Raw genomic sequence first — 10518 nt, 5'->3', positions numbered from 1 at the left:
TACCGAGGAGAGGATGAAATTCCAGTGAAATATGCGAATGCATTATTAACATGAGAAGAAAAATGATTAGGGACCATTTTAATCTGTCATTTGAATCATCATGATTAAATTATCAAGGTATTCATCAATGCAGTGCACTCTTACCTACACGTTCAAACTGTAAATTGCTCATTTGAAGTTTCATTAAGTTGCTGTACTTTTAAATTGCTGAGGGAACTAATATTGTGTCCTTTATTATTTACACTTACACTAATGCTGCAGTCAATGCTGATTGTATTGTATTTATCCATCAGTTTACCAGTCCACCCTCCATCTCTGCTTTCATCCATCACAGATCCATCCATCTAGCCATCCTGTCCATCATCCCAACAGCCTATCACTCTGCATTCATATGCCAACCTTCAGTCACACCTCCATGCATCCAAATACACATGTGACTCCAGGTTCAGGTTTTTTTCTTTCAGTGTTTTCACTTGATATTCGCTTGGATTGCTTTTTGACCCTCGCGGTGCACATGGCAGTCTTGATTAATGCTTCATTTTGGAGTAAAATGCATTTCTTATTCAACGTTATATGCACCCTCCATCATCCAGCACCTCCATGTTGGTTCCTATGGCAACAAATTTCAGTGTGGGAACTAATGCCTTTTAGAGTTTTTCACTCAAGGGAACATTTGTTTGGATATAAAGTCACTCACGTAGACTTAGAGACACATGACGCACTTATTTACTGCAGTGAGGCCAAGCATGAAGTTTTAGCTGTCAGTAGAATGGAGAACTGGAGGTAAACAGATGAGACTGCTTTTGAAAAATCACCCAGTGAGCATTTTCTGCTCATTTTCCCTAAATCCTTTTAACCTGAGGCTTTGAAAAGCAAACAACTCAAATGTTTTACGCATGGCTCAGTCTACGTAATTCTGAAGACACTAATACTTGTGACAATAAGGTGAGGGTCCTCAGGGATCGAGACCTCCTTTTTAAGAGTGTTGGACTGGGGTAACCTGATAGCTGAGTGGTTAGAGTACACAACCCATGCGTGCATGCCCTTTGCAGGGAGTCCCCCAGTGCAGCTGGCTCTTATGCTTCTAAGACTGCTTCCTGCATCTATTTACTACGACTGTCAAATAAAGGCTTACCCACACTGTGGGTGAATGGAAAAGATACCGGGACAACAGGGTCATATAAGGACTGCTGGCTTTGGGATTTTAAAAACCTGCAGAATGAAGTGGCGTGAAAATGTTTTTTTTCCTCTAACATCTCAGGATTTACTTGGATACAACTGTCTTTGAGAAGAATTACCCTGGAAGTTTCTTAACTTGACAGATGCCTTTTCTGGTGGCTATTGCAGTTTCCTGCGTTTTATCACACAGAAATGGAGAGAGTAAATTTTAAGAGTCACAACAAAGATCTGCCGAAATGCATTAAGGACACTCGTGGCCTCAAACGAATAACTGTCAATGCTGGCAGGGCACAAACTGCTGACAGACTCAGTGCTAGTAAAGCTGAGGTGTTACAAGACTGTGAAACAGCCAGTGGCACCTTCTCCTCTATTAGCATATTCATGCACAAGAACTGATTCTGAATGACACAACCCAACACACACGAACTGCAGCTGCAACCCCAGGCTTGGTGCTAACTTTAATGATATATGAAATCATTAAACATCCAGAAACGTTAGATCAGCTGGCCACAGTGCTGAGAGGCACCTTTTTTTAAAAGAAAAAAAAAATCTCTGCTTGTTAAATAAAATGCTGAGATCACAACTGGGAAAAACTAAAAACCTTTGCAGCCAATTTAAGATATCATTTATTTATTAGTTCACATATGTATTACCACATTGGGCAATCAAATACCAGCTGCAAGAGCCGTTGCATCACACTAAAGACTGATTTGAATCACTGAGTATTTAGGTTGCTGCACATTAATCACACCTGATGTTAGTGTGATGCATTGCCTTAAAAAGGTGATTTTTCAATTCAGGTTAAACACAAAATCATTTGTTAATAAATGTTCAGCCCAAAACTCTGACACTGAATCCATTTAATCTTTAATCTAGATCAGTCACAAACAAACATTGATAAGTGATCTGAAATCATATACAATCTGGAGTACTGTAGATTTTGTTATGCAGTATTGTTATTGTTATAACTCTGAAGGTAAATTTCACTGTAATCCACTGTAAAAAGAGGGAAAAAAACTGCAGGTACTGTAAAGTTGTGCAAAAAATTAGCAATATATAGAAATGAAACAGTCAAACATATGAAATTTTTTTCATGCATAGTAAGTTTTTTGGTAAGTTCCTGAGCTTTAATGGCTGCTTTTAAAATCAGTCCATTCAGTTGCAGCAACATATAGAAAAGCAGTTACAGATGATATAATTTTTGCATCACAGCAGCTCAAAAGTCCATAAATAGTGGTCCAGGATTTGAACTACTAATAAACAGCTAAAGTTCGATTTTTATACTGTTCTGGTTCATCTTAACATGCTGCTTCTCTTAACAGCTTGTGAGAAATGTACAGTAGAATTGAACAAATGGAACATTTTTGGAATCTTTACTTCATATAAAAAACGTTCACATGCATGGTTTTCCACTGATTCAGAAACGGAAATTGGATTGGGCAGCATTTATATGGTCAGAAGCCATTCATGGTCTCCTTTTCCTACAGCGGTAAACTGGTTAAAGATCCATTTAGGTGACATTAAACAGATGATAATAAAAGGCTGGCATTCACCAGGACCATTATGATGTCTCACCAGAGAATAAACAAAAGAGATTAACGATGAAAGAGCAGTCACCGCCCTGGCTCTGGGTTTCAGCTCTGAGACTCCACAAACCTCCTTATGGCAGGTGAGCTGTTTCTACCTTAAAAAGCACTTTTCGCCATACATTGTAACTACTAGCAATACTCACTACTTCATGGAGCTACTTCATCAGCTGGATGAAGCAGACTTGGCTATATATCTTATCTCCTGCTTTCAAATCCTATTCAGGACAAGCTTACCTTTAGTAACTGCAACACATAAGTGGATTTTTATTTAACTGAACACAAAAGCTCTTAACTTAAGCACAACTGTTGAAACCTCTGAATCCCAGATGACACCATGTCACCAATTAGATGACTGACCTGAACTAACTGCTGCCATGCTTCTCCATCCCCTCACTTTGCTGACTCAGGTGTAGCTATTTCCTGACAACATGCAACGCCACACATTTCACCTAAATTCACCTGGGCAGCCACTCGCTTCCTTGTTAAACTGATCACTACTGTCACCTGCCAATCCCACACTTCAGTACTAGTTCATCCACCTGCTGCAGGGTTTTAGTGCTACAGTCCAAGAGTCCCTCATTATCTTACACGTCTTGTGACTGTTGTGCCATCCTTTGCCACTAAGAGTTAATGAATGTCTTATATTTAAAGCTTGATTACTCGACTTTGCTCTCATTCACTGAACCTATCTGATGTTATCCTCCACCTGAGTTCGAGTTGATTGCCTTCAGTGTTGGCGTGTGAGATATAGAAACCTGTCTGATCGCCGTGAGAAATGATTTAATTGTTCAAACAGATTGTTACAATGGTTACAGTTGTTTCTGCTGCCCCGCTCATGCTGTGTATCCAAGTAACACGTTCATTTGATCAGCTCTGTGTGTGTGTGTGTGTGTGTGTGTGTGTGTGTGTTATAGTTAATGATCCCCCTCAGTTCATTAACTATGTACAAAACATTTGTACTGTAGAGTCTAATCGATATCACAGCCTTTTAAAGCTCCCTGCAGGGACTTATTTTTCTGGCCTTGTTCATATAATGTGTTTTTGCTCATTTCTGCTTTGAGATCATGTTACAGATGGTCACCCCTATTCCTTTGTGTTTCTCTTGGCACATAAGTATTCTGGAGTCATATTTCTGCCAAACCGAAATCATAAAGTTGATCTCTGTTTTTTAAATGCCCCATCCATCTCAAGGGAGCCACATGTACTAGCACACACCGTGGTTTACTCTGTATTGCCTTCATATATTTTGTTATTCATAAAATTCTCTGTGGCATAGTATACTGAACAGAGAGTCCTGTGAAGAGGAAGGAGATTTTCTCAGCCGGATTTATGTTGTATGGTTTACGGATAAATGAGGGCACAGATTAAAAAATACACTTACGGCTCACATACACAGATGCCGTGATGCTGGAATCCAGATAATCCCTGTGTTGTTAAGGTATCTGCTGAGATTCGTTGATCTGGTCAAGTCTACACAAGCTGCGTCAACGTTAACATCAGTCACTGATACCCAGTTAAAGAAATGCCACAGAGGAATCGTCAAAATGTCTGCTGCATTGAGTGATGTGTTTTCTGACCTAATTTGCTGTTGTTTTTTATTTTTTAAGACGGCATTAAGTTTTTGAAATGCCCTTTGATATCTCATACTAAATGCACATGAATAATACATGCCAAGGTCAAGGTCTTCCATCAGTTCTTTAAAGGATCTACTGAGGATCTGTGCCCTTACCCAAGGGCAGGGCATCTGGAGCTCACTTTCTGTGCATGCTGATTACTTACAGTCCATAACCTTTCACAAAATGAGACTATGAACTCAGGTTTAAGCCTTTTTGGCAAGTCCTATTAGATTGGTTACTGCTTACACATCATTGCTAAATAACCTCTAATATGGTTATTATCTTTTGGATGCAAAAATGTTCTTATGTGTCTAGCTATAGTAGATAGTCCGCCAACTACTCTCTGTGAGGGTGATTGTGTACAGAATACATATTTTATTGTATTTTTTAACCATGTCTTCTTTCTTCAGTTGTTACCCTGCTTTATTTTAAACAGGATCAAACAGCTGGAGACAGCAGGACTCGTCCTGTGTTGTGATTGGTGCTTAGGGTTAGGGTAGGTTGTCTCAGAAAGCATAACTGATCCAGTTAGAGAACCAACCACCAGGGCTGAACATGAAAAAGCAGTTCCCTGCAGTTCCTTCCCAACAGAGGCTCGTATTAAAATAACAAATTACACGGCATGTTTACAGCATGGTACAAATAAAGGTTTTGGTTTTTTACAGCCAAGTTACTCCTTTGTGAAATTATTAAACGAGGTGAATTTTTATAATTCACCTTTCTAAATTATGATGCTTAAAGTTATGTCTTACTGGAGACACGGACACTTAGTGTGACACGTGGTTATTGTCTCGTCTTGTTCAGCATTCAGAGATACATGCAAAAGATGGAGAAAAGAATCTTCAATCAGATTCATGCCTGTTTATGTTTCCTGGTTGCCAAGACTCTTTGGCAACAACCTTTTTTCCACCTTTACTAAGTTGTGACATTACAACATTATTTGTAAGTTGCAAAGATAGCCTCATGGCAACATGTTAGAAGCAAAAGAAGAAGCCAGCAGTGAACTGCACCTTAATAACCAAGATCGCTAACTGGTGCTAATGTTAGCTGACAACTGTGAAACAAAGTTTTTCTTTTTTCTTAAATTCATGTTCATTGTCAATAGAAAATAGGAGGGAACGTGGCAGAAAAGAAAATGTGGATATGATCAGTCATTCAGCTGAAACGAGCTCAAACAACCTCACAGCTTCTATATACACACACTGTGTTAATGCTTTCCAAAGCTGAGAGCATTTAACCTCTGAATGTTAGCTAAAAGTGACCATCAACATCATGTACAATGTGAATTTGATTTAATGTAGAACAAGAGCAATCTCATCCAGTTAAACATATACTTTATATCAATAAAGGAGCGATTTTGGTCAGTTGTGTATTTATTTTCTGTTTGAATCAAAAGATTAATTAAATCCTCCTCAATTTAAAACTTGACTGCAACACCCAAAGGTCAGATTGTTGTAATTAAACACACCACCACAGAGCAGTCAGGAGAACACTTGATCCAAAACCAAAGTAAACAGCACTCGGCAGGTCCAGTCTTTGTTGTACCAGAGACGAGACCGGAGGGGGCACACAAATCTTTTAAAGTAGCTTAACCAACTCCACAGGGCAAAACTGCTAAATTATAGATACCTGGAGAACTAAAAGTGCCAGTTCTTGTAATGGAAAACTTTAAGCAACATGAGAGAGGGAGAGGGAGAGAGATGCTGTTTTTGAAAATGAAGCACAGTATCACAGTGGAGAGAGGTGGGGCTTGGCATTAATATTTGATCTTTCTTATCCTCTCTTTTCTCTCACTACTTTTCTCTCCCTGTTTCTGAAGAGACCAGTTCTGCTTCAGTGTTTCATGGCCTTGGCCACTGCTTCAATCTCAGCCCCTTGTTCCCATCGAGACCAATCCCAGGTCACGCCTGCCAGTGTTATGACAGTTCAACACTGGCAGACACTTGTATAAAAAACAGATGTACCAAGGCGGATATTTCTCTTGCCATTTAGTCAAACATTATCGTTTTAATCACACAATTACATTTTTTTTCAACTGTTGATATCTTTCCTGCTGTTCAAACAGTGCATACTTTTTTATTATGTCCAGTTTTTCTCAAGTGTCTCTTCTTAAGGCGTCCACCTCACCGGCCGCTACACTTCTCCATCTGCACTGATATTAAATTCAGCACTCCTACTACCACCACCCACAGACACGTGTTCTTGCACTCCTGCAACCCCATGTTTCATATTACACCAGCTGCTGCACAGTATGAGCATTAAGCTCATGCTGACATGAGGGCATTGTCAATTAGGGGAAAGCTGTAATGTAAAACTCTGGGGTGCTCTCAATGTGAGGCTAAGCACCATTTTAATCAGAAAACAATCAAAGATGACGTTAAATTCAAACAGGAATCTGACAGCTAATCCCCAGCATGTCATCATAGAAATGCCAATTTAATGGTGATGGGGGAATTTGCGCCCCATATCTTTGGAAGTTTTCCATTTCAATTGCCAGATTATTTTGAGTGCTATAGTACTGTGCATGTGTGTTTGTGTGTTTGTGTATGTGAGTTTGTGCATTTCTGTCCAACAATTGCCCATCAGGTGAAATCACTTGCTAACAGCTGTTAAGTGACAAACACTAACATTTTCACCCCTGACATGGTGGCAGGTTTAACAAGCTGTGCAACAGTCCTCAGGAAGTGTGTCATGTCTCACCTTTCAGCACTAGCATTTCTAGAAATCCCTTCACTTCCTAAAAAGAAGCACTTCTCTCACTAACCTGGAGGAACCTTGTGCTAGTAGTCTCTCTCTCCCAAGAGAGCGAGACATGGCAGAGCTGGTGGCATGTCATCACCTCATCTCGCTGCTCTTCTCACCTGCACAGGTTATGTGGTGGATGATGTGCAGAGGTCATTTAAAGATTATGTGAATAGGATAAAAATAGATAGATCTATAATTCATTTTACAAAAGCGGAGTTTTGTAATTTTGTCTCTGTTTGATTTAATTGTTCGATTTTAAATCCATTTTTAGCTGTAAGCTGTTTCGAGGTTATGATGTGTGGTCTTTGTCCTTTTTTTGGGCAGGACTACATGACTGTGAGAAAGAAAAAAACTCCCTACAGCTGAACAGACAAAGATTCTGTCCGTGCACAAGACAGAATTGGTTTTGGGTTTTTTCTTTTTTTTTCTGTGTCAATAATGGTGCAAAGATTGTGCCTTACAAAGGTTTCTGCCAATAAATATTGGAAAATCAGTTTGGTTTCATTGCTCAGTTTATTTTTTCACAGCATTCCCCAATTTTCAGAGGCGCAAATGTAATTTGACAGTTGGCTGCGGTTGACAAGCAGTTTTACAAGCAGGTAAGGTCCATACGCTTGCTGTGACAAATGGAGCAGAAATGATAGATGAAGCTGATTCAAAGTGTTCAATTTAGGTTTCCTTGTAAATTTAAATATAAGGTCCAGAAAGCTGTCACTGCAAGGCTGAAGAAAAAGACAGAAAAAGAAAAATCCTATCTGAGACATCAAAAGCACAAAAAAGCTTGAAAAATTACAGTACTAAAGTCCAATGGACTTATCTCCATGATTAAAAAAAACAAACAAACATTCAAAACATATAACCGAGTCAAGTAGCCTTTTTGAGGAGGTTGGTGTATCATTGTCAAGGTCTGTAGTTAAGAGATGCTTTCATTAATGTTTACAACAAGGTGCAAATCACTAAACAGGAAGAGCAGATTAGACTGTGCCAGAAAACATCTAAAAGAGCCTGCACAGTGAAAAAAAATCTTTGAACAAATGAAACCAAAATGAACTTGTGCTAGAATGATTAGAAGAGAAAAGTATGGAGAAGGAGAGAGACAACTCATGATCCAAAGCATACCACATCAAACTTGGTGGAGGCAGGGAAGCAGGTCACTTGTGTTTAATGATGATGTGGCTGCTGAAAGAAGTAGCAGGATGATTTGTGAAGTGTACAGGACTCTACTCTGTGCTCTGATTCAGCCAAGTGTAAATGCTGATAGTCACTCAAGGCAAAGAAATGGGAAATTCTTCTTCAGTCAGTCAAACAGAATGTAGACAGCCAGAAAAATGCAGCAACTGACGGTGGCTATATTAAAGCCTAACAGAGCAAATCAAGGGAAGAAACACAGCATTTAGTGATGTCTATGTGTTCTAGACTTCAGGCAGTCATTGAGCATAAATGTTTTGCATCCTAGTATTAAAAACAATTCTTATATTTACGGTTATGTGTTTGTTTGTCTGGTTAATTTTGAACCACTGAAAATGGACGCCCTTGTATAAAAACCTGTGTAATTCCTAATAAGTTAATACAATGTTTTTGTCAATCACATCTTGATTGTTTGATTTAAAATTCACTGTGTTGGTGTACAGAGGGAAAACTACAAAAAGTGTGTAGTTGTCCTACAAATTATGGACCTGACATGCATTGAGAGAATGTACACGATCTCATAAATAATGAAAGCCCACTCATGCTGCTCTCAAAATAGTCAACATGGCAGCCTGATATGACGGTAGGCGGATATCGAATATTGGATTGCATCTCTCATTCCTGCAATCAATAGCTGGCAGGTCGGCCTCTCTTCAGTCTGAGAATCTGACACATCAAAAACAAAAGGGATATTCAAGGTTAACGGGCCTGGAGTGTGCCTTCAAGCTCTGGCCCACACCTTAGTGAATGTGTCAGGGTGAAATCACATTATAATAGACAAGAAGAAGAGACATTAGTAGTAAAGCTCTGACTCACGATGCAAATGCAGCTTATATGAAAAGACTATAGTCCTCCCAGACCCTTATGAAGGGAGGGAACAGTTTACCCTGCCCGGGATAGGGTTACCGGGGCCCCGCCCTGGAGCCAGGCCCGGGGAGGGTGCCCGAGGGCGAGCGTCTGGTGGCCGGGCCTTAGTCCATGGGGCCCGGCCGGGCACAGCCCGAAAAGGGGACATGGGCACATCCTCCCGCAGGCCCACCACCCACAGGAGGCGCCATAGGGGTCGGGTGCATTGTGTGCCGGGCAGCGGCCAGGGGCGGCGACCCGGCCCCAGATAAAGAGGATGAAGATGGATGGATGGATGGATGGATGGGTCATGGTTCTCAGTAGGAAAAGGGGAGTGTCCATTCCAGGACAAATTACTGCTATAAGTGGAGGAGTTCAAGTATCTTGGGGTCTTGGCACCGCTTGAGTGATTGGAGAGTGGAGTGGGAGATTGATAGACAGATTAGTATGGAATGCAAATAGGCTGTACTAATCTGTTGTGGTGACGAGAATGTTAAGCGTGAAAGCAAAAGTGTTGATTTACTGGCTGAACTGTATTTCCACCTGGAGAGTGACAAAAAGAATGATTTTGTGGATACAAGTAGCAGAAATTAGTTTCAAACCAATTTCTTTTGTTAAGTAAATAGCCCTAGAGTTGTAACACCAAAACAGCTAAATCTGATTGTGCCTAATTCCCCCAGTAAAATCTACTGCTGCTTGCACTGCATATATCCTTCAAGGAGCATCTAAAGTAACTATTTACTATATCATAATGATAGATCCCTGCAAAACTTAAAACACACACATATTAGGAATCTGTTCCAAACATAGCACAGTTTTGAGCCACATTCCCAGAGCTCTTGCAGATTTCTTCATCTTAAGTGTTTTCTTTCCTTTTTCTCTGTCTCTTTGTCTCATTTTTCTACTATTCATCTTGATGACATCTGTAGAACAGCTCACTTAGAATATAATGAATGCCTGTTTCAAGTTGAAATAAGAGACATTTCATAAACACTCTTCTCCAGAAGGTGCACTTTCCTGTCAATATGAAAAAAACTGCTAAGCACTCAATCCTTAATTGAAAAGCTCTTTGCCTGAAATGATTTCTGCAAACTTCATGAATTATTTAAATGAATGAAAAGATGGAAGTAAAGTGGACCAATATGTCTGATCTTTGATACTGGAAGAAAAGGGGGAATAAAGAAAAAATACTGGACCCACTGAATGAAATGTCTCTTTAAGAAAGTGCTCTCCACTGCCTTGGAAGAAAAAAAAGTCTTGTTTATTTTTGCATAGACAGCGATTGTAGAATAGAATACAGTAGCCCTTTATTGTCATTGCCCATGCACAAGAACATTGTATTAACTAGCTATAGG

The sequence above is a fragment of the Haplochromis burtoni genome, unplaced genomic scaffold, assembly GCF_018398535.1.
Source record: "Haplochromis burtoni strain Fernald_Lab_line unplaced genomic scaffold, NCSU_Asbu1 Contig_9, whole genome shotgun sequence".
NCBI lineage: Eukaryota > Metazoa > Chordata > Actinopteri > Cichliformes > Cichlidae > Haplochromis > Haplochromis burtoni.
Note: the sequence above shows the minus strand (reverse complement) of the source record.